We start from the raw sequence: 25366 nt of genomic DNA on the forward strand, positions 1-25366 counted from the left end.
AATAGCATTGCACTTTATATTATGTATTTATTTATTGTGTTAGGATGAAATTTACCTGGGTCCAGAGAACAAAATTAGGCTGTTACAGCCCTTGGTTTCATATAAGCTATTTTCCTCTCAATGCCTATGCCCTGTGGACAGAAATTTATTTCACCGGTACTGAATGAGAATTCTCCCATTCTCTCACTGCCTCTAGGTATGATTTCTATACCTTTCCTCCTGCTTCCAATTTTGTATCCATTACTAGAATGCTTGAAAACATGAAATATAATACCAACAATCACAGAGTGAGAAAGTCTGCAGTGTGTAGGGAGTATTTTTTTGTTCCTATTCAATCCTTTTGTAATTAAAGAAATCCTGCTCAGTAATTTGCTGTCTTCAGTGACATTATCATACTTCTGATCTTAACCTTTCAGTTGAATTCTAGGGGCTGGTTGGCCATTAGAAAGAAGGACTATTTTGCAGACAGTTTATGGGATGCAGATTTGGAAGATCTCAGTTCTTCTCTGAAGTATGTCACACACTGAGCAATGAAAGACAACTTTAAATGGAATGTGTAATAATAAATGTCAATAATAAATGTAAAGTGGAAAATTACATCACAGAATATAAGAACTCAATGTATTCAATAACACAACAGTAATTATCTTTAATAATACTAAAAATATCAGTGAAAAACATTATGAGAACTTTGTTAAGTGTCCAAACGTGTTCTGATTGCTGTCTTTGGTAACTTTGCAAGAACTTAAGTCTCAAAGACTTGGAGTCTCTGTGAGATTAGCTAGTATTTGTACACAAAATGCAGGAGAGAAATTAAATGAACAAATGGAAAGTTGATCTCACATAGAAGAGTTATAAAATCATTAAGCAAGTAAAAGTTTATTCGGTTAATTGGCTAAGGCTCAGCAAGGATTTCACAACACTATCAGCAGGGTGTTGAAATATAAAAAAAAAAACCCCAAAACAACAACCCAGCAACCAAATGCTCAGTTTCAGAGAAGCACTCTCATTTAAGAAACACTCTCTTAAGTATTTCTTAGATAAGGAGCTGTTTATCAGCATGTATGTATGTTCTTCCTGGAATCAAGGTTCATGCAAGTTTTTTCACATACGCCAACATTCTCTTGGTGTTTTCTGACTTCTGCTCACTCAAGTGCCAGGAACACAGGAAAATTGGAAGTAATATGCATATTCAGTTATGAAGAGGTATGACATATAAATACTATTTATATTTACTTAGTGATTTGAGCTAAGATAGAGAGCATCAGAGTGTAATAAGTTAACCAACAGTAACTTCTACCACTTTTCCTTGTGCAGAGAGGAAAAAAAATCTCTTTAGAACATGGATGTATAGGAATATGTCAAAGCAGGAGCACAACAAAAGGTAGCTCATGCAACTGCTGATACAATAGAAAATTGGAAAGCTCTGAAATAAAACATAAACAAAATTGAGGTGTAGCCTATGTAAAGACAATGAAAGATGTGCTCTGGACATCCACTAAAACCCTAGTGTAATTTTATTGATCATGTAGTATCCTTTGAAACAGAATGTTTCTGAATTTCTCCTCTGTGATGTATCTTTTCTTAGGAATAGTCTGGCCATCTAGGAAATATTTCACTCTACCTTCCAGCACACACAGAAGTTTAAAAATAATGTAAATGTAAATACTTGCTCGTGCCAAACACTTCATTTGCCAAGAAGAAACGGTGCATTTTGTATCAGGATTACATTATAACCAAGATTAATTTTTGTGTTGTCTCTGGCAATTCTTTAACAAAAACACCTCCTGATGAAACACAACGTGTAAGTCACAGGTTTTGTATGTTCAGGGAAACTTCTCTCAACAGCTGACTTACAAATGTTCATACTAAACAAGCTGTACTATAACCTGCTTTTAATCTAACTGCCAGATACTACAGAGGTAATGTCTTGGGAGATGGCACCAGGTTTTTGAAGAAGGAGCTACCCAGTGATAAAGATCTTACGGAAAACCAGAACTATTTAACAAAACCAATAAATGAACATACCCCAAATTCTCTTAGGAGAAGGGAAATATCTCACCATTGCAATGTAAGGCAACCATCATCCAGTAAGAACTCAGGCCAAGCCTCAAGTGGTGCATCACAGCATGAATCATAAGGTTGTTTGGTGCAAATGCACAGATTCACTGATCAAAAACATGCCTGCAACTTCTGTATCCAGGTCTGCTCTCTTGCTTAGCAAAAGAAATCAACCTCCCTAAAAAAGCAACCATTTTATGTATCTACATTTGTATATGTAGATTCATCAATATTCAAAATCATCCACTATAAATTCAAAGATTAGTTCTGGGAACAAAACAGGCATCATCAAAACAGAAACCTAAGAAGAAATAAAAGGGAATAGAAGGGACAACTGACAAGTGGTAAAGAAATAGTGAGAAAATATGTGTGAATATGTTGGATCATTATCAGATGGATCTTCCCTTGCATCCAATTTTAGTTACTTTTGAGAATAGTCATGTGACTAAAAATTTGCTCACGGCTGTCATTCTCAAGACACACTACGTGCAAGATTCAGCCTGGAAAGCAAACGAGCAGGAGTATCGTGCACCGTTTGAGTCTTGTTGACTCCTACCATGGCAAAACTTTTTGATTAGAAGTAAATTTCACTGACTTTGAGTAATGCGTCAGACTCTCCTTCCAACAACCAAATGATACTTTTCTGAGTCAAATGTAGTTTATAAGGCTTGTCATTAAGCATGACTGAGATGACCAATCACACCACATGAACATGGACTCATCACCACTAAGCGATGTCAAAAAAATAACCACATCAAGAAAACCAAAAGCTTAAAATTTGGAACAGCACAGAGACTGAAAAACTTCTGTTTCTACACAAGCAATTTGTCAAAAGAAAAAACACTAAATTTGACAAGGAAATTCTTTTGCTGAAAAGTAAATGCTCAGTTATACGATTACATTGCTGGTGTTCCCCTGCTCCTCGTCTTCCTCCTGAGTTTCTATCTAGGAAATATTTCCAGAACTTGCTGGTTCAGTTACCTCTTTCAGTCTTGGCATTCAGAGGTTCCAGCAACAAAGCCTTGTTATTATAAATACTTCAGCTATAACATTTCTAAGGAAATTAGACAGAGTATCATAATCTCCTGCTGACTCTCACCTAGCAATTTTAAATTCTCTAGTGTGGGAGAAGACTCCGAGGTCAAAACACTAATTTTATTATTTCATTAAAAGCAAAAGAGGAAAATTAGGATAAAAATTTCAAAGCCTGGGAAGTCAGGTAACAGCAAGACGAGAGAGGATGAAAACCAGCACTGCATCGATGACTCTGGAAAATCCCAAGTCAAAGTACATCACAAATTTTATTTTGGTACAACACAATGATAAACAGTACACTTGGATTGCACAGACTTTTAAAAAAAGTTTTTTTAACCTTTCTCATTTATTCTTATACTTGAATAACAGCCCATTCCTGAGTTTGCAGTCATGCAAATTCTCCTCACTCGCACGTAAAGTTACATTGGCTTCCAGAAGATTATTTCTCTGAGTACAGACATCAACCCTGAACATTACCTTCTGGCCTTCAAACTTGTCATGTAATATCTAGTATTTAGATATTAGCTACTATCTAGAAATTAGCAGTTTTCACGTAACCAAAGTATTTCATTGCCTCGCAGAAGTATATGCAATGAATCAGGGGTAGCATGAGAGATGCTCTGTCACTCTCTCTTGCACTCAGCATTACTTTACAGAATAATATAGTATCAAAGATAATATCCAGCCTCTGGAACAAGCAAATCACAGACTAACTAATACAGAACATTAAAGCCAAAAGTAATTTTCCCTGCCCCCCTCAAGAACTGTAACCAACACTATAGAAAAGGCTGAATGAAATCTTGCTGAGTCCTGTGTGGAGCCCAGTTGCAAGCCAAAAGTGATGTAAGATTTGCCTGGAGTTTGAACCGAGCCCTCTGCATTCTTCTGAGAGCTCACCATTAAAAGAAGAATAAATGTTAGCAATAAAAAGTCCAAGAGAATGAACATCTGAAAGCCTAGTCTAAAGATCTGCAAGGGACCTCATAAATACATAGTAAACATCCTCACTGATGGATTCCCCAGAGGAGAAAAATTCTACATTACCCACATAGCACATTTTTTGCAAACCATTTCTTTCTGTCTGGATACAAAGAAGTGAAGCAGAGCATTTAACATATAACTGGTAAAATTCAAAGTTTAAAGCCAAGGAAAACATCCAAGATTAGAGCTGCTCAACAAAATCATCTTTCTCTTCACATAGTTTTCTTTTTATTCTTATAATTTGTTGATGAATCAGCAAATGAGACTCTTAACTGTCGGTACTGTTAGATATCATGACTTTGGGTGCACAAAGAGAAATTAAACAGTATGGGCTTGAATCACATCAACACTACAGGCAACTGCTGTGGGTTTTGCCACCCAATGTGTTGGTAAGGGATTAGGGTGTTTGCTGTCGATTCATACTCTGGTGCCCTAAGCTTTGAAGAATGTAGTAGGTCCTGGCAATTTTTGTTGGCTCAGGTCCCTCATACATGGGCCGTATGTGACCAAGAGTAGCTTCTCATGAAGAACACAGCAGAAAGTCGAGCGTGCTCTGCCACAAAGCCCCTGGGAAGAGGGGTTTGTTGGCACATCCCTACCTTCAAGCAAGCAGCTAGCAGGGGTGCAACTTAATAGTTATTCAGCTCCAGGCAAAAATGGCATAGGTCTCTTCTAAGGCAGACTCTGAAAGCAAAATTACAGAGTATATGACTGGCATGTACAAAAGAGGAAGACAGGAGAAAAACGTACCAAAGACTATGCACAGACAGAACTGGAATATTGCTCTGTTACCAACAGCACTTACATATATAGGATACACACATATAGGATTCTGTTTCTCCTCCTGGCCTTCAGCCCTCGGTGGTGAAACAGCTAATGCTCTAGGCTACAGCAGTCCATCCTTTTTCCAGCTGGTCAGATACCAGCTGAGGGACCCTCATTAGCACCGCATAGCTCTAGTGACAAGGACATGCAAGTCGAGTTTATGCCTGCACAGGGGTGCTTGAGGTGGCCTTTAGCTGCTGAAATTCCTACTGTCCTCACATCTACTCCTTGTCGTCTCCTAGGTCACAGCAGAAAAAGATGTGTGCGAAACAGAGCTGGCCTGGTCACGGACTACCTCTTGGGGTCCATCATGTTAAGACCCTATATCCTGGAGCTGAAGTGAGATAATCTATGAGAAAAGGGAATGAAAACACGCATCTAAGAGAAAAAAAACTGGCATAAACCTGATAGTACAGCTAAAGAAAAAGAAGTGACAACAAACAAGCTCTGCAGTCAAGGAAAGGGTAAAATCTTGGCCCTACTGAAGTCAGTGAGATGTTTGCCAGAAAACTGTAGACAGCTTGTTTTATCCAGGATTTTTAATTAGTGATTAAATGATTCAATGGCAAGTTGGCTGTTTTAAGAAGGAAAAAATCATAGAATAGCTCCAGCATGCCTCTCCCTGCCCCGCCTACCCCTTGGGAGGTACAGATCATACACAGCTTTTTTTATGGGAGATTTGACAGGTATTTCATTGAACCTTAGTTGAAATCTGTAGTTTCCCAGGCTCTGCCTCCTTCCCCAGTTTGGGGATGAAGATAGGAAACACCTGCTAATGACACCAGAGACATAGCAAACAGCAGAAGTCATGTATCAGCAGAAAGCACAGTGGAAGCCTGGCCTCTCCAGTACAGGGACAATCTATCTTATGGTTGATAGTATATATGAAGAAATAAGATGCTGCGTTCATTTAATTGACATATATTTGAATGGATTTGAATTATTCCAGAGTGACATACCCACAAATAAATAAGGCATCTCGCCACCTTAAGGCATAAGTCACTTTTGTTAAAAGCCCTGTGACCCAAATGATCTATTCACACCACACACTTCTCTTATTCTGCTTGATTTTTCTGCTTTTCTCAGTCTGCTTCTGCTTTTCACTCTCCAAAGTACACTGGTTTCTATGGAAACAAAACACGTCATCAGTATGGACAGAACTTGGTGACATCCCCAAGTGCAGACAGAAAATGCAATTTAAATAAGCATTTTACAATTTCTAACATGAGCTGAGGAAGGCGATGGGCGATTATCCTGTGCACGTGTGTGTACATGTGTTCACGTGGGCGGCTGCCCATGCACGCATGCACGCACTCACTCCCTCTCGCCACGCGATTTACACACATGCAATGCCACCGGCTTCCCGGGACAGCATGCAGCAGAAGCCTTGGCAGAATCCATCCCACCCTATTCTGTTTTAATATAGCTGAAAATTGCTTTGACAGCTGAATAGCTTCTTTGTTTATAACTCGTTCTTAGCTGACTCTGCTGCATTATGTAGCTTTGTAAAGAGATTACTTTGTCAAGAACTGAACATATATGGTCTGAGCTTGAACAATTCAGCATGATGAACTGCATTCATTTTATATGACGTACAGGGCTGCAATCCTGCTGCCTTTAATGTGTCTGCTTTTCTCTGTGGGTTCCGTTTTCTCATCTTAAGTGTTTTTTAAATTTTCTTGAATTTGGTCTTTGGGATTATCTTCTTTACCATTTCCTGGACAGATGCAGAGAACTTTCAATATGTCAAATGTCAACACATTGTATCTTGCCCTAAACGTTGTACAGAACCAAGTTTTTGGCTGTGTATAACAGGAGTTCGTTATTATACAGTTAGCTAATTATCCACCTGCAAATATCCTATTCCTGCCCTAAACTGCTACAGTTTTGTTAGTAGTTGAATTAGTATTTCAACACAGCGGTGCCCCAGCAAAGGTTTAGAAAATAGACCCCGCTATAGGCAACACCATATGGAACATATACAGCTTCTTACCTTGTCCCTTCATCCCCAGCCCTAAAAGCAATCCTAAATAGGCAGATCTACAGGACTTCAGTACAGCTGCATGAGCCAGTCCCTTGTCTTTACAAAGCCTTATCAAAAATATCAAAGCAAACCCAGCCTGCACAGCATTACTAGCCCTATCAGGGCTTGCACTGTGCACTGAACAAACTTTGCAGGCTCCGCTGGCCATTGCCTTTAATGCTGTTTGAGTTGACTGTACTGGTGGTCTTTTATCACTGTTGCAGTTTCTACTTCTAGCCATGGCTTGCTTAGAAATTACATTATTTCAGATTCACTTTGTGCCCTGCCCAGAGGCACAACACAGAGTCAGGGCATTTTTCTCTGGTTTCTCCTGGCTTTTTCCTCTTTCCTTCCCTCAAGTTTTTAAATAAACACCATTAATTCTGATGGATAGATGATATGGTCCAGTATAGAGATGACTAAGAACATAAATTGTCCTGAAGGCAAAATTCCTATCGGCTTCGCAGTAGGTATTACATTGATCTTTCATGGGCTGAAGACTGAAATCTTTACTTAGAGACATCACTGGAGTCTTTTCTTGTGCAGGACACAGAGCTGGGCCTTGAAACATCTTGCATTTCAACAGTTTTTGCTCAGCCCATAAACTGGCAGAACTCTGATTTTCACTACGCCCTGCATTTTGCACTCGGTGGTATTTTACCACTTCTGAAAATACCAACCTTCTCTAAAAACAGAGGGGAAGTTTGTCAGACAGACAAATCCCTCCTTATCTCTTAGTCATAAGCATGATCCACTTCAGATGATTTAAAGAGCTTCGTACATATTAACCTTTAAAACAAACAAAAAAAAGAGACAAGAAAAAGCCTTTGCAAATCACTGTTTGAAAACAGAAGCTGCAGAAAGATTCCTCACAACCTTATTTGCTCCCACTCATAATCCTAATGTGCACATATTTCACAAGAGTTGGCACGCTATGTGCTAATTTGTTGAAAAAATATATATATTTTTTTTTTTAAATTCACCATCTGTATGGAAGTTCTTTGTACTAGAAACTAGTGTCTTGACTAATGAATTCCTTATCTTCCACCCCTTTGGCAAATGATGGACTGCTGTCTATCACTGACAAAAAAAATGCTAATGACCATGCAATATTCAGGTAAATGATGAAAGGCCGCACAGGCGGTTTAGAAACAATTATTCCTGTTGTACTGGGAATTTTCAGATTTAGCAAGAAGTCATGAGATCGTCAGAGAGTCAGTAAATTTCCACAGATGGTTTCTGTTCTTCACCCCCCCTTGTGGCAAACCTGGCTGAACCACCAAACATGTCTCAATCAGCCTGCAACCTGCTCTGCTGCAGGAGCCCTCGGAAAATCCCAGGCCAGCAGACACCAGCTGTATCAGGTTATGACTGGGACCAATAACGGCAGCAGTGATTTGCACTGTCACTCTTTGTGTGCATTGGTGGGAGGGGGTTGAAGTCAACTGGATGAAATACACCAAAAGCATTGTGCAAAAAAAGAACACGAGAGAGAGAAAAGGATAGTCATGGTTTGCAGAGGAGATGCAAATGATTTCTGGGATCAGAGGGCCTCAATATGGAGAGAAAATGAGAAGTAGAGAGGGGAAGGAAGGCGCGTCACCAACTCGCAGCATGATCTTTCTGAAGTAAATAATACAGCTTTGCACATGCTAAGTGTGCCTTGCACTTTCCTTCAAGGAGAGTTCCATATTGTTAATATTCTAGATGGTGGATTTCCATGTTCATATATCTTCTCTTTTCAGTGCTGCTGGTGCCTAGAAATATGAGTTTAAGTCTCCAAAAACATCTAAAATCCTTGCCTTCGATTCTAGTCTTAGTTGTTCCCTGTCAGTGTATGGATGAGACTATCCTTCTATAAGGTAATAGTTAATAACAAGCTAAATATCTCCCACCTAGAGGAGCACCTGCGGGTCACTGAGTGTCAGTCTACAATCATGTAAGAAAACATGAGAGCTTATTAAAGGCCACTTTTCCAAAAAGCACCTTAAATTTTGGGCCCTGACAATGGATCACCGCATAACTCCTTTTTGACCAAAGACATGTAACTCAGATTAGGTGCCTCAATTTGGAGAAACACGAATGTTTTGAGAACAATATCAGTCAAGAAATTACTTGACTGATAATAAAATTCAGAGGAATGTTCTGCAATTTAAGGAGGCAAGTAACAATGCAGCAGAATCAGGCAGATCCAACCATCAGTGAAATGATTAATTTACTCCAAAGGGCGTATGGCCTTTTTGTGTTTTCTCTCCAGGACTGTGCCAGGGAATACGTTAGACAGTGAACTCCAGGCTCATACCGCTTCTGACTCCCCACTGGCTCAGCAAGCGTCAGATCATTGACTTGCATCAAGCTCCTCACAGATATGAGTATACATTTACCCAGAAAGGCGATCTTGTACTTTCTGATTTCCAGAAAGATGACTAAAAATGCAGGGGCTGATGCTATTAGCAGATAGATACTTTCCTTGTTCAGAGTGCTTTCAGTCTTTCATACCTCTTGGAAAAGTGGGTACGGTGGGAGCAGAATCACAGGCCCAGCTCTCGGTGCCCATATGCTGATAGAGGTAAAGGTGCTGGGCATGGGCATATAATTGGGATTAGCAGGTCAGACCACTACAGATCAAAGGATTAAAGACTGCATCTGCAGAGCTGAATAACTCAAGGAAGTCCAAGGCTATTGCAAATGGATCTTTACTGTCAATGACAAGTTTTTCATAAAGATTGGCAAGCTTTCTGTGGATCTCAGCCAAACACTTTCTAAAAGAAACTTTAGAAATCCTAAAACAGGAAGAATCACCCCAAAGAAGCTTCGATGTGGTTTCCTTTGATAAGAAGATATTGGGGTAGGTGCAAGAATTTCTTCATTCTCTCATCTCGGAGACAGGCAGTGTGATTTTGCACAACCGCAACAGCCTGGCTCAGCCATCCAGAGGGCATTTCAAGCTCTCCCTCAGCAGGGCAAAAGTCCACCTGAAGAAGAAGTGATGGGGAAGGAATCCCTGACAGCCGTTGCCCTAGCCTGAATGCTACAAGGCTCTTCCAGTCCTGCTCTGTAAACAGGAATTGCCTTTGGACCCTTAAAAAACACGCACTGTATCATTCTGGAATGGCGTTAATCTTTCTGTCATGGAGGTCAAAGCAAGCTTTCTATTATAAGCTCCGTGAAACACACCTCTCCTTTCCAGCCACTCACAGAGAACAAAATCCAGTCGGCTGAAATGGCCCGTGTGTAACAGGATGCCAGAGCAGGCACTTGAGGCAACGCAGGCGAGGAGTTTTGGAGCTGTGAGATCCCTGAGCTGGAGGCCAAGCCCTCGGTGAGGCAATACTGGCTCCGTGCCACAGCCGAGGAAGCAAAGAGACAGTTTTCTCTTTGCTTCCTCGCAAAGGACAATGGTCTATTCGCAGACAACACCAGCGGGAGAGGCCGCTGCCTCACCTTCCACCCAAGGTCCAGCAGGGCCTTGCCGCAGTGCTCCCCAGAAGCAACTGCGCTCCTTGCCTACCCCTGCCATGCTTTCATCTTCCCTAGCGCCTTTGCAACAGTCCTTTTTCACCCATCTCAATAGCACTTAGAACAGCTAGAGCCCAGGTAAGACTGGGCCTTGTGGTTACAAATGACAACGTCCCAACCTTGGAGTCACGTTGGCTGGAGCAAGGATTGACACGTCCCAAAGCACAAACACCGATACCCAGGGCGTGGTAAGCTGGGGGTTAGCTGAGGACCCTCAACTTCTCTTTCTTCAACACATTTTCTGTGTATTTTCCTAGGGGTCCAGAGTGTACATTGGCTTTGCTGATAAACTTATCAGTAGCAGAGTGAAACATCCGTTTCATTTGCACTGTTTACACAGAGCCTGTTTCTCCAGTTGGTAAGGCGGGATTGAGCGAACAGGGTGACCCTGTGTTTTCTTCCATCCCCCACGAACGTTGCTCCTAGCAGCGTGTGCTATGCGTCAGAAGATGGGGGAGAGATGCTGCGTCAAGGTCCAGCCCTCCCCCACTCCCATCCCGGAGGTCTTCACCTCCACACTGGAGGTCTTCTACTCCTATACATCATTCTCAGCCCCAACCCAACCCCTAGAGATGAGGAAAGGCTGCGGCACAGTATGTGGACGCCGATTACATCTCCAAACAGGAGGAACACACAATCGGTGGGATCCGCCTGCTTTCTAGCCCCTTTGTGCTCAGGGGCAGAAATACAAATAAGCCTCAATGTCTTTTTCCTGCTTATATGAACTGAGATCCGTTTTTCAATAGCAGGCCCTGGCAGATAAGTATTCTCTTTCCTTGGTATTTATTTTTTGGGAGGGAAAGCCTTTCGCTGGCTCCCGTGACACTCCCCTCCAGCACAAGGGAGGTGCAGTGGGGTGGCAGGTAGAGCTGTGATTCAGGGATGCTCCTACACCCGCTGGAAGCTGGTGTTGCCATGCCAACCCCACGTAGCCTGTGCACAGGCAGACCAGGGCACAGCAGGCTGCTACAAGGTCTGTGCTTTTGCAGATAGATTAGTCCCAGGACCCTCCAGAGGAGGATTTGGTCAAAGCTTCGTGCCAGGACCACAGGACAGGGGATGGTGTCCCCATGCATTCTCAGCTCAGCTGCTCATCTCCCCCCTGCCATCCCCATTTGCTTGGGTTGCCTCAGAGAGAATAGGACCATAAACTTCGACGAGTGAGTTTTCCTCCTAAACGAATTACATCACACAACCATTGCTAATAGCTGGTGTTGTTGCAGAAGGACCACAGAGACAGAAGCGGGTAGGAATGGCAACAACGCTCCCAACAAGCCCAGGCACCCCCTGGCAGGAGCCGCACCCACCCTTCGCCCTCTCGGCATGTAACGTCATGCACCGCCTGAGACAGCAACCCAGAGCCCATCTAACGCAAAACCCACAAGACACAAACAATTACCTTTCCTCTGCTTAGACTCACCAAAAGGGGTGTTTTAAAAACCGTTCTTTCCAAAAAGCACTAAGCGAGAAATCCAGCCCCGTGCAAAGCCAACAGAAGTGGAGGGCCCTGCAGACAGCTCATAGGATGAAGACTCAGGTTTGACCTTTACTGTCTTATTGCACTTGGAGAATCCCCTGGGTAATTTCCTAGGTATTTTCTAGGTTACTTCCTTATTGCTCTCTGGGTAAACTAGGTCAAAACGCTTGCCTTATCTAAACCTTGGTTTGTCAACGTATAAAATGAAGGCAATGGGACAAGGTGTCCCCTGCTTTTTCTGCATGGAGTTCAACCTTATGGAAAGGCCATACAATGCCCCTCTCCTCCATTAGAGCCAGGAAGGCTTTTGAAATCCGCAAATTCACAACAGCTGAGAAGTGCTGCATGTTGTTATAGGCTGCTCAAGAGGAGCACATGTGAAGAAATGTGGACAACAACCACACTGATTAAAAAAGATGTGCTTGGGGTTGGGTAACTTTTTGTCCCTAAGAGCAAAAAAAAAGGTGCATCATCTATAATTGCTTTTTCTTGATCATCCTGCCAGCTAAAGTAGGAATACCTTTACAGATCACAATATCTGAAATCTCAAGAAGCATGATAGGAACAAATGGATTCCACCACCCACTGTGCTGTATTCCAGATCCGGCCATTCCCTCCTGAGATACTGCAGTACATCGCAGCCTTGTTGGCTGCCACTCTACACATACTGTTTGTTCACCTGCACCAGACTTCTCAATCAAAAGCCGAGCATTTAAAACCACTGTAACATTTGGGGGTCCTGCAGCACGTATAGTGGGATCTGACAATGGGAAAGCTACTGTGAATAGACAATGCAGACAGACATAGATGTTGTCAAGTGCCTTCGAGTCTGAATTGATACACGTGTCTATCAGGTTTCCATTAGCAAAAAGGGGTGGCTTACAGTACCATGGATAGGAAATATGAAGTTTTTTTGAAGAAGGTAGGCATATTTTTTTTAATAAGATATCTGCCAACAACAATCTTTTACTGCATTGTTAACAGACAGGGTAAGATATACCAACTAACAGCACCCAAGACATGAGGCTGTTCTTCAGAGAGCCTCTGTATTTCAGTGTCTGCATTAAACATGGCAATAAACATGCACCAATTTCAGTGTATGTTACACTGCATCAGCACTCTCATACTATCCATAGCTTCCTATCCTTTCTCATATAATAAAATCCAGCAAACTGGATAGATCTTTTTACTTGAGTGACTCCTTACTCCTTTAGTGTTTCAGAATTTGGGGGTAATTTTGTCATCAGGTCTTTAAAAATGTATCCACAGTCTTTTCAGGGGCAGAGATAACCAAATTAAGCATTATAACTTAGCAAGACCACTACAGGGAGACCGAGGGAGAAAGCTGTTGGCACAGCAGTATTGCCATGACTGTTGTTTCCTATAGCATCCTTTGGCTGCCTTCCACTCTCTCAGTGCCCCATGTCTGGCTCCTGCTACTCAGTTGTCCCACCTATGAGCTATATATCTTCTGTTTCGTGGCCCTGCATGGGCTGTCACCATTTTACGGTATCTTCTCAAGTCATTACAATGACTTACATAGCCAGGCTTGGTACACAGGTTCAATAGCGCGAGTCCTTTGAACCGCGTTCCCCAAGTCCACTTTTCATCCCATTATCAGATTGGTACTGAATAAATGCCAAATGCAAAATCCTAGTATGAAACACACTCCTGCGGCTGGCATTCACATAATGGCTATGTTTAGAAAAGGTTTGGTAAGAGACCTCACCATATACTGGATTATGTGAATTATTTGTGTTTAGTCTAGTCTGAGATTTCTGGTATCTCAGGGTCAAAGTCTCACTTTTCATAGGTAAACATTTTAGAGGACTCATATTAATGACATATTACTAGCCAGAATCAGAACTAGTTCTGCTTAGGCAGTTAGCTTGGACAGAAAAACATTCAGCCAGTGACTCTGAGACATGGACTGGCTCAAGGCCTTAAAATAAGGACATTTGCTACACTACCTAAGTATAACAATTATACAGCCGAGGCTGGGGATTCAAGACAACAAAGCTACTTAAAGACATTAGAATGGTCCCTCACTACCTGTTGAGAAAAAAAAAAAAACAAACAGCTAATTTTTGACAGTTTTAAAGCTTCTTTGCTTGCTACAGTAGGATAAAAGAAAGTGTCATAGTGATGGCTGTAGTCATCTGATGATAGTGACCTTCTGCCACACCAGGTCCTTTAATGCACGTGTGTCTTGTGCTGCACTGGACAGAGCCTATAGATACACGCATCCTGGAGCACTCCTGCACATGCAGTTCCCAGAGGGGTTTTGCAAACTGCTCATATGAACTGTTGCATTAAATTACATTTAGCTTGAGCGATCAGTAGTTCATCAGTTGACCTCTGGCTCTGATTCCTAATAACAAGAAGCATCTGACATAAAGAAAGCCCTTAGAGAAGGCACAGGGAAAGAAATAACTGCACTAATTAAGCTATGCAAAGTGCCTTCGAGAAGAGTGCTCCACTTCAAGGATACCCTGACATTTCTGACCCATTACAAGTAGCAGCAGAAAAATTTCAGGAATTTAACGTGGAGTGTTTAATTGAGACATAGAGGAAAAGAAATCAGTAGAATTTAAAATTAATTTCATCCTTACGGCTAAACCATATCAGCTTGGAAGGCTTACTAAATATTCTTAGCCACTAATGTGTCTTTATTTTGATTGTATAGGAGGTAAATCATCCTCATAAACATGATAGAAAACCACATTGGCCTGGTGCATTCATGATTAATTCTTTGCTCACAGTGCAAATGTAAATGCAATAGTCCTATTGCCATATCCTGCTTAGCACTTAAATACCATTTTTCTAATTTATTTCCATCATTTGAACCTAAGGACACAGAGGAATGTTTTGAATTTTACATATGATAAATATTTCTTTCTAAGAGTGAACCTGTGAAAATGCAGCCCATATTATAATACACTAAGCATCTTTCACATCCAAAAAACTTAACTTTTACAGTATCCTCATAGGAAACATATATTGGTTTATCCATTTTAAAAACATGGCTAAATTGAGGCTTGAAAAAAAGAAAGTGACTTACCAAGGTCAAAATACATGCTAGGTACAGAGTTGGAGAGAGAAATCCTAATTCAGATTCCTAGTTGTCTGCTCTACCGGTTTGATGGTATTCCTTTCCTTGCCTACATTTAGGAACGGATTATCTAGATGTCCCATTCAAATAGAAGGTGTTGAAAGGGAGACAACTCTTCTTCCTAGGATGGTTTGGAGCCCCCCAGAAGAATTTCTACTTGTTCTTCAAATGAAAAGGTGTGAATTATTACCTAATTTGGGTAATAATTTCACTAGCAGACCAGATTCAAGCCTCCTGTCTTGTAAAATAATTCTCCTTTTTCATTCACCCTATAATCTGCTACCTGCATGTGTCAGAGTACCCCTTTTTATAGCTATAAAGGTGAGCTCAGAGCACAGCCCAGGCTCTGAATATTTGGGAATTCGGAGTTTAGTTCATACTCATTACAGGTGTCAAACTGGGATAGCCTTTCCGTACTTCTCCATGTTGCTGAAGATCAAATTAATTGGTTGTGGTTAATACTGGAGGGTCACAACTAATAAAATTTCTTTCCATCCAGGTGTTTTTATTCAGCATCTGGAAAAAGACACAAATACTTGGGTGGAGTCTCTCTAGACACATTTCTTAGTTTTTCCTGTTAGTGGGAACACAGAGGACTGGATATGCAATCTCCTAACACTGGTTTGTCCCTCCAGCTATATTTAATCCATACACCAGGGCAACAGCTTGCTACTACTACTAGCTGAAAGAATTACAGTGGAAGTGACTGATGAACCTGAGAAGAATGAGAATAAGACAGCCTGCAGTTACAGCTTTTACTCCCTCTGACCTCCTAACCAGAGCAGTATCCTGTGGAGAGAGAAATCTAGATCCCATTGAATGGGAGAAAGTTGACCGGGAAAGGCAACAGCATCCCTTTGATGGCAGAGCCAAGGAAGAAAACTATCTAACTCTTCCATTGCAAAGTTTCCACTGGACCAAAAACAAAACAAGCATTCAGTTTGGTTACGCTTGAAACTGGCTTTTTAAATACTATCTGGGCCTCCTATTCTTTCTGCAGTTCTGCATGCTGCGCCCTCGCGCCTTCACTCCTCTCCTGCTGCCATGCAGCCTGGCTTGGCGAAATCTCTGTGCTCTGACTCCTGCTGCTTTGCATTTCCTAATGGTCTCATGTGCTAGTCTGACCTGCCTTATAGGGTAATAAGCTATTTGCAGGCTTAATATGATAAGGAACGAGAAAGAATATATTTCTGTTGTTTTATTTACACAAAGAGCAATGTAACTGGCTCTCCCTGTCTCAGCCTTGTGCTATTAATAAAGTCCATGTGAGGAATATACAAATTTATACCACGTGTGGAACCTGTCAACATAACTAGTCTCCAGCTAGAATACTTTCCATGCTGTGTATCTCCATATAGCCCATCTTTCTGGGGCATGTGACCCAGAAATGTGTCATTGGGACACATGTAGTCACTGGACTGACGAAAGGAATTCAAGGGAAACAGAAGCAACAATGCTGCTTCTTCCAACCTCTGCTCAGCTTGTTGCTACTGCTCTCTGAAAAAGTTAGTGAGATATGAAAAAGATGTCGTTGCCCCAACTTGGCCCTGGTTTTACCTTTCATACAGCAGGCTTTTATGTAAGGCCATATTTTTCCAGAGATTACTAAGAAAAAGGAACTAAAAATCCACAGCTGTCAGTTTTTAAAAGCAAATAATCACTCCCACGCAATGGCTAAAAGACAAACTTGTACCTAAAGACTTGCAACTGGCATCACTGACATTTTGCATTGTCCAATCAAAATGTTAAAAATAAAAATAAACGAGCCCACAAAGAGAAAAATACACTGGATTTTAACATTCTTTCACAATTCATAACCAGAGCTGCGGTCAGCAACATGGGGCGAGAAAGACGTTTGCTTATAAGTCGTGACTTTAATCAGACAGTCTCACTGGCATCTCGTGGAAACCTCCCAAATTAAATGGACATCCAAATTAGAGACATTCAGACTAAAAACGAAACATCACAAATAAGCTCTTTTGTCTAGAATAAATAGAACCAAAACAGTCAAACGCTCAGGAAGATAACTGATACAACATTGTTCCCCTGGGCGTCTTTGTTAGTGATTAACCCAGTGTGTTTTAAATGCCTAAAACAATTGAAACTAGTGGACAAGCTATTCTAGTCCTCTGGGCATGAACTGTCCTAATCTCTGCTCACCAGGTCTCCCCACAGCCACATCCTTCTAACGCCCCGCTTCTTCCTTCCAGCCTCCAGCTGGTGACTCACTTTATTGAATCAGTGCAGCCATCAGGATATTCACCTACCAAATCAGAGCAACCCTTGATCTTGCTGCCGTGACCTCTGCTGTGCCTATTCCCAACTTTTGTTTATTACTTTCACTCATTGCGCCAAATCTAAACTTAGACCGTCAGCACTTTGAGGCAAAGCTCCCATCATGTGTGGCATGAAAAGCCCCCGTCACACAGTCTCTGCACACCTTATGTCAGCACGTCTTAACTCCCCAAAGGGATGAAGGAAAGAAAGGACCACAGTCCTCAGGCCTGATTAGGTTTGAAATCAAGGGTAAAACTTTCACTGGCATCAACAGTGCTAGATCAGGCAGGAAGGGACTGATCCTGAAGGTACTGCTAACTGCCTCTTGAAGGGTCTGCATCTTCTCTATGGTGAGGGATTTCATCTTGCAGATTAAAGTCCTAAAGCCAACAAACCATTTTAATGAGAACTGTGAAACTCCTCCATCAACACTTGTTAGAAAGTTACCTATCATGAAAGACACACCGCATTAAAGACTCTTGAGATGTAGGGGTCACCAGAGGGTATTCTATCTTTCTCTCTGTATTTTCTCCAGAAAGAATAAAGGAGACGGAAGATAAAAAGTGAGATTATGTCACAGCAGAGGAATGTTTCTACTTATAGGAAGATAAGCCTTTTCCACTCAAGTCAAGTAATCTTCAAAAGATGACTATAATAAGCTGCATTGCCATGCACTCTACCGAGTTTTGCATAGTCTCTCCACTTCCTCATCAATATTACCCTTGTATTTTATGCAAAAAACTACATTATATAATACATTATATAGCTCAGCTGATCTTAAGATGCTCTCCAAGTCCAGTTACTAAATAGAATAAGGAAGAACATCAATGTAAGTGGCAGGACTTTTGATTATGTCGGACTGACAACAGATACTTTAAGAAAGAAAACAGTCAAATCACATCTTGGACATAGTGTTCGATTATCAATGGATGGATTATCTGGGCCATGGATTGACCCACTCTGTCTTCCCCCTACAGCTTCGGCTGCATCACAGCCAGGACACAGACTCACACCTGCTGACAGTTTCTTGGTGCCTAAGGTTATCCCTGTGCTCTAAGGAGATGCACCTACTACATTTTAAAAGATGAACACAATGAATAGTCACTGTCCCACTGGCACATGTTTTGTATTAGCTGTGGGTAATCGCCCCCCTCCCTCTCCCTGCCCTTCTTCATTATCTGGATAACTGGCTGCAGACCTTCTCTGACGGAGTGGTTTTGGTAGTCATCACAGGGGCGTATTACGAAAGAAGGAGCTCAATCATGCTAATATCTTAACTATAAGAACAGAAAGGCTGCATAACACACAGTTTCTGCCTTCCAGGTCCCTTTATTTCGGATCTTGTTCTGCATTCAGCAGTCAACACTGACACTTTTACACAGGCCAGGCTTCCTCCTCCACAAAGTACATCAGCCCAAGGTTTGTCTAGAGGAAATTGGCACTTCAGACATGGATTTTGGTGAAGTTTGATGATGCAGAACTGTACCAAAGCAGTACCCTGCAGAAAAGCAGGGTATAGGCAGCAGTGACCTCCAGTTCCCTTTGCAAACGTCTTGTTGCAAAGGTGCTCTATTTGTATTTATGCTGATAAGTGACAGAGGGGCTCCAGGGTGCTAAGGCACTTTTTGGCCTCTATAGCAGCAGAAAGTTCTTGCTCAGTGGGGTGGAGCTGGGAGCCTCAGGCTAAAAAAACTGGCTGGTCACTATCCAGACCACAAGGATTTCAAAACATATGGTACCCCTGGGCTGGATCTATCCACTTGCAACACATTGCTTTCTCCCTATGCCATGTACTGTCTTCCAAAAATCCCACAATTGCTTCTATTGCAACTTAGCACAGCTCCCTCCTCTGAAGGGAAAACACACATCACTTTTGGACCATATCTGATATAATGATTCTGTTCACAGTTTCCAAACTCCCTTTAACCATGCCCCAGGGAGTCAGGAAAGAGATAAATCACACTGAGCCACACAAACACCTTCTCCACACTGCATTCATAGCTATCCAGAGAGAAAGAGAGCACACACACCTCAGGATGCAGGGTCTGACTCAGAGATACCTAGGATGAGTCAGATGAGGCACCAGAAACATCTCAGACCTGAGGAATTAACCTGTTTCATTGGAGCTGAACAAGGACCTCAGCCCATGCAGGCTAGATTAACAACAGCAAAAGCATATTTTTGCATTATTTATCCAACAACATAAACATATGTAACATTATTTCAGGATATCTCTTCATAGCTCTACTATCCTCTATGGGAGATGGAAGAAGCAAGGCTTGTAGTCATTCGGGAATAAAAGGAGGTGAAGAGTTAGTAGAAAAAGCACATGTAGGAATTATTAGGTAACAGTAGATCCTTCCTTTCCTAGATTCTAGTTTTCTGATTCTGATAAAGTTGTTCCCTCTGTTACACTGTTATTTACCTGAGATTTGCTTATTTACTTGGCTATTAACAGTCAGGTACGCAAGGGGCTGTACCTTTCTTTCTACTGGGTACAGTCGCCGTGAGCTTCCAAAGGAAAGTCCCCCCTGTATCAGCTACCACACATTCAGTTCAGGACTGTGACTTCTCCGAAATATCTAGTGATATAAATTCTTGGTACAAAGGGGGAAGGAGCCTTATGCCATACATGTGGGAGCATGGGTACACAGAGATAAAACATGTTGGCTTCAGGAGACTTGTAACGGCAATTTTTTTTACATTGCTTTCATCATCTAAATGTCTATATATGGGGTGTTACTGGAAATCATGTGACTTCCTGAAGTTCAGCTTCCCCTGCTTGTAAACATGTCTAAGAATTTCACTTTCTGATTGCTGGAAACTAAGTGAGGTACTTCTTAGTAAACTTTTCCTTAAAAAAGAATTTATGTTCATGAAAATAATTTTCTTAATTTATGCTAATCTTATAAAACTGCAATATTCAGCCATAACCTTCCTTTACAAAGCTGGGATGCACTGGCACAAAAGTATGAAATTTCATAAATTTCATTATTTATGATGACATTGTCATTAACAACAAAAAATACCTAAATGAAATTATAATAATTAAATGCACTCAGCTGCATTTTCTCTGAGAATTTGTGCATGCTCCGATTGTGGGAGAACTGACTCATTCTTTATGAAGAGAATGCAGTATAAATCCTGCTAATTATTTGTGCTGAGAGTGGTATCTACAATTCATTTATTATATGAGAGTTACAGGGCTCTAGTACTTTTTCAGTAAAGTACCATTAATATTGCAGTTGGCTACAGTACAGACACTCTGCAAGATCTGGAGAAATCATGTTTCAGATTGGGTGGAAATGCTTTAAATATACTTTTGTTCAACATATCTTAGTATTTCTTCTTTGAACGTACTCCCCCATCAAATAAAACAATCTCAGCAACTCCAGCAGGACAAAAAAGCTGCAGCTGGAATTCAGAAATAGACATCATGTGGCACCAAGAAATATTGTGCGTTGTTAAAGGATTCTTTGAAGGAGTGCAGAACTGGAAGTGACTCCCCTGCCATTTATTAAGCCCCTATTATTAAAGGCCACATTCCAGGATAACTCTCAGAACTAGCTAACAGGTTGTTAATTAGTAGTCACTATTATATAAAATTAGAAACAAGGGAATGACAACACAACAGAAACCATGACACGTGTTAGACCCCACCCAGATCATTTCACAAATGGTCTCTGTGTTGAGAATACTGCCCATGCCTGGATCTTCCATGAGTCTGCCCAGTTCCACCACTGGGCCAGCCACAGCAGAAAAATCTATATGTAGCAGTATGTGTTTGTATAAACTAAGAAAAGATGGCAATATACAGGGAAGAGGAAAGGAGAGGGGAGATGAGGAAAGCAACACATGAGATGATGCAAATTACATCAAGCTTGAAAGAACTTGTCAAAGCCTTATCCTGCTATAGATCAGTTGCTGTAGTTAGCTGAGCTGCTCCACCTTTCCGATAAACTAAAATGAAACCCACTTAATTTCAGTGCCATTCGTATCCAGACTTATGTGTATGTCTGGCTGTCTCTAGGATATACATTAGGAAACTAATGGAAAGCACGCGATAGCATCAGTCAGATAAGACGGCTGATGTTCCCTTTACAGCCCAAAAATGTTGTTAAAATACAAAATAATATTTTGGGCTGAGATGACTCAGAAATCAGCATCAACTTGCCAACTTGGAAGGCCCTAGGATGTTTGCTTCAAATAGTATCTTGGTAACAAATTCATTTGTCACATTCACATACACAAATCCATACATAATGGGATTAAAAGTCAGCACTCCTTATGAGAAGCCCTGTTAATACTGAAATACAAAAATGTCTGCTGGCTACAAACAGAAAACTTATAATCCAAAGGTGCTTCAGTCAGTGAATCGATCTGTTTCTACAGCTCTGCTCCATAACAGCCTGTTGCAAGAAGAGCCCCTTACTTTTTTTTTTTCCTCATTTTTTTTTACCTGGCATTTTTATCATGCCTGGCCTTCAACTAGAGGCATTACTTTTTGGGTAAAGGACTTATTCTGAAGACTTACAGATTTTTCATAGGCTGAAAACAGGGTTTTTTTCTTGTCCAGGAAAAGTTCCCTTTGGTATCTAGGAGCTCCATTAGGAGGACAGGAATGAGCTGTTACGTTATGTATTGACAACTGGCATGTGAATCTGATAACAGTTTAAGGGTGCCATCACAGAGATGAGCTCTATAATCAGCAATAACAGGAAGAATTAAGAATGGGAATAGTTAGACTGCATGTGAGAATCAAAAATTCCTGCCAGTCCTCTAGAAAAATTTCCCTGCAAAGAGGATGCCATATACTTTGAGAAGTTTACAGATAGCATCAAGGAAAAAAACAAACAAATCTACTAACAGAAGTATGTTGGAGATTAAGTGTACCTAAAGAGATGGACTAGGTCAGCTATAGGGCTAGATTATTACTGTATTAAAGCCACCAACCATTTGAGTCATGACACAAGCTGGCCATGAATATCCTGTAACATGCCCCTAGACCCTTTCTTTGCCTTGCACAGTCATTAGTCACACATGAAAACTATAACAATTTCAAACATGATGATGAGATCTGTACTTTTTTCTCCATGCGTTGTTTTGCAGACTGGAAGAAGATATTTGGGGAAATGTTTGGGAAACTAAAGTCACACGCTTTGATATGAAAAACCAACCTGCCGGAAATTATATATTCTGAGCTCAGCATTAAACAGAAGTTATCAGTTTCTTAAAAGAAAACACAGTATGCTTTGGAAGTTAAAACAAACTTCCACATGATGGGAACAGAAACTTCATACTCGATTTCTGTGCATTTGACGTGAAATACAGAAACCTCTGATTCAGAGTTCAGCATGTTTCAATGGATTCCAAATAGCCCTAAGGGCAGCTCCAAAACTAAGGTAATTATGAAAATAAAAACCTCGAATTTCTCAAACAAACCAAAGGCTTGGTTTAAACCCTGAAAAGAAACTTGTGGAGACTGGTCCATGCTGGATCACCAGAACTGGAGATATGGGCTAGGTCTGCACCAATCTGGTCACGTCTGAAGCACGTCTGTGAACAATCTCTACGGCTTGCGCTTAAGAAATACGCACATAAAGCCTTAAATGAGTCTTACCTACAGATTCAGTCTGGACCAAGCTGCAAAATTAGATGCCTTCAAGAGCAAAGCTCCCAGGGCCCTTGACACAGAGGCCTGAAGATTAGGCATCACTTGCTTGACCAATTAGCTGTTATCTGAAGCTGTACAAGCTTGGTATAAATTCATTTAGTCATAAAAATGTTCACAAAGTCTTTATCTTGCTAGAAACAAGCAGCAGCAGAGAGTTTCCTTGCTCAGAAGTCCCTAGGTCTGCCCCACCGGTGGATTTAAGGTTCAAGAAAACCTACCTCTCCTTGCTCTCCAGGTCTCGCCCACAACTCTGTCTCCTGGTTTCCTCTCTCTCTAGCATCTATGGCTCTGGGTCAATATTTTAGACCCTGTAATAGTAATTAGGGCAAACAGGCAACTTGGTTCTGCCTTGGCCTGTGGCCAGTGCTGGCTCACAGCACCTTGCTCAGCACTGGAACAGGACCGGTCCCTCCATCTTTGAGCCTGAGAGACAGCACCCAGGAAATCCAGTGGCTGCAGCTGGCTGCAAAAACCTCCTTGTCCACGAATACCTCTCAACATAACATTATTAAATAAATACCACACAATGGTATTGACTTTACCGCTATGTTGTACCTAGCACGTAGCCACAGCTAGGTATTGCACCACACGGACCTAATGTTTGCTTTTTAATGATGTCTGTGTTGGCTTATCAACCTCCAGGCCCATTTCACACCCCTGACTTGAACCTGCCCTATTGCTGTACTCCTTCCTAATTGCCTAAAATCTATTGTTTGTTTCCTCCATGCCCTGGGATTGTTCAAGATACTCATTTCATGCTGCTGACACTCCTTTTGTACTGATGCTAGTTTGGTATTATAAAAGCCCACGTGACTTACCAGCACTCTGTTTATTTTCTGTGATTTCCACAGAGTTCAGCAGGTTTCCACAAACCTCAGAGGCTTGGCTTACAAGGTGACTTGTACTGCAGAGACCCTGACATGGGAAGTGTGACAGCAATCCAATGCTCACAAGGTGGTTCTGCGGGGCTTTCCAAGAAATAGGGCTCCCATCAGCACCTGAGGCACTGCAAGTCCCTGATCTGGGCTGAACATTTATGCCACTAACAACTTCTTATTACTGCTGACATGAAAAATCTCCAATATTCAACTTTTAGAGGCCTTCACCAAACATTCCTAAAACCTAAAATGTTTTTCTTGATAATGACAAGATACAAAATTAGTTAGCGTAAGGTACACTGATTTTCTGGTCTGCTTATATTTTCCACTTTTTTTTTGAAGTATGAGTATTATAAAGGAAACCACCAAAGTTCCAAATAACAGTGGTTTACTCTTAACACACATAAATTCAGGGCCTAGCTTTGGTAGGTTTTGGAACTCAAGGACAGTAAAGGATGCCATTTGGACACTCACTCAAAGACAGCCACCTTACTTCTGTGCATACATTAGCTGTACAGACCTTACTCTGGCCACACATTACCTCCACCAAAACCTAGGTTAGCTTTCACATCAAGGTATCCAGCTCAGCACCAGGGGCTTCTCACAGAGAAGGAGTACAAGCACATCCTTCAAACCTCTTGGGAGAGGAATTTGACCTTCTAAGTTAAACTCTAAAACTTCACTACAACCTTAAGAAACCTCCATCTCTTCCCACTGACACTGTTGAATCTTGTTTTTGCTTGGCAGATCCTGTTTCCCACAGACCTGCCTCTCCTCCCCTTCTCCTTGTCGCACATCCTTCCCCCCAGAGTTTTCCTTGCTCCCATCTCCCTAATCATCTTGGGCTCATTTCCAGAGATCTACTTTTAAAAACACAGCAGCGTGCTGTAAACAGGCTAGTCTTGGTCAGCTTTAAGACTTGCTCGAGTTTCTGTTTCTGAGGCAGGAGGTGGGGAAAAAGGGTATTCCAAGGGGATCCCCTTGATGTAACCATTAATCTGTCTACATCAGCAGTTCCTAAGCTTGTCGGCTTGCAACCTCGTTTCCAGGCTCATGACCTCTCTTCCATCAGCGGTCCTTGGGGTCGCAACCCTAACTTTGGAAACTCCTCATCTGGATCAGTCAAAAGTGACGCCTCAAGAATAACTTTCCAGTCAGTGCCATGTTTGTTTATGCTCCTGAGTGGCATGATTACCCTAAAGTTCAGGTTCAAACTTGTCTCTTTGCTTGTTTGTAAGTCTGGAAAAAATTTCTGGGTGTCACTCAGCCAGCAGATAGTGAACTCTGTAACTTTTGACTGTTCTGGTTAGAGACAATTATATCCCAACTGACCTGGTATGGCATTAGGCACTTGGCTGCAAAGTGCAGCTGTGCCTGGATGAAGCAAGGATTTCGCTTCTCTGCAGGGTCTGGAAACATCATTGTTTTCTCTACTTGCACGTCACAATCATTCAGATATAAAGGTTACTATACCCAAATCACTCCTTATACAGTAACATGGTTT

The 25366-nt window shown here is 41.5% G+C and overlaps 1 long non-coding RNA gene across 2 annotated transcripts; it reads right to left on the minus strand.

Annotated features, from left to right (window-relative positions):
• Nucleotides 1-633: 633 nt before the first annotated feature.
• Nucleotides 634-24151, minus strand: LOC138690886 (uncharacterized). Of its 2 annotated transcripts, XR_011329688.1 has the most exons (4): nt 23803-24151; nt 14983-15549; nt 5862-6026; nt 634-5230 (listed from the first exon to the last, which is right to left on the minus strand). It is a non-coding gene; the product is annotated as an uncharacterized lncRNA (long non-coding RNA). The 2 variants fall into 2 exon arrangements; XR_011329687.1 differs by lacking the exons at nt 14983-15549; nt 23803-24151 and adding an exon at nt 6896-7335.
• Between the last annotated feature and the right edge of the window lie 1215 nt (nt 24152-25366).

The sequence above is a fragment of the Haliaeetus albicilla genome, chromosome 24, assembly GCF_947461875.1.
Source record: "Haliaeetus albicilla chromosome 24, bHalAlb1.1, whole genome shotgun sequence".
Classification (NCBI taxonomy): Eukaryota; Metazoa; Chordata; class Aves; order Accipitriformes; family Accipitridae; genus Haliaeetus; species Haliaeetus albicilla.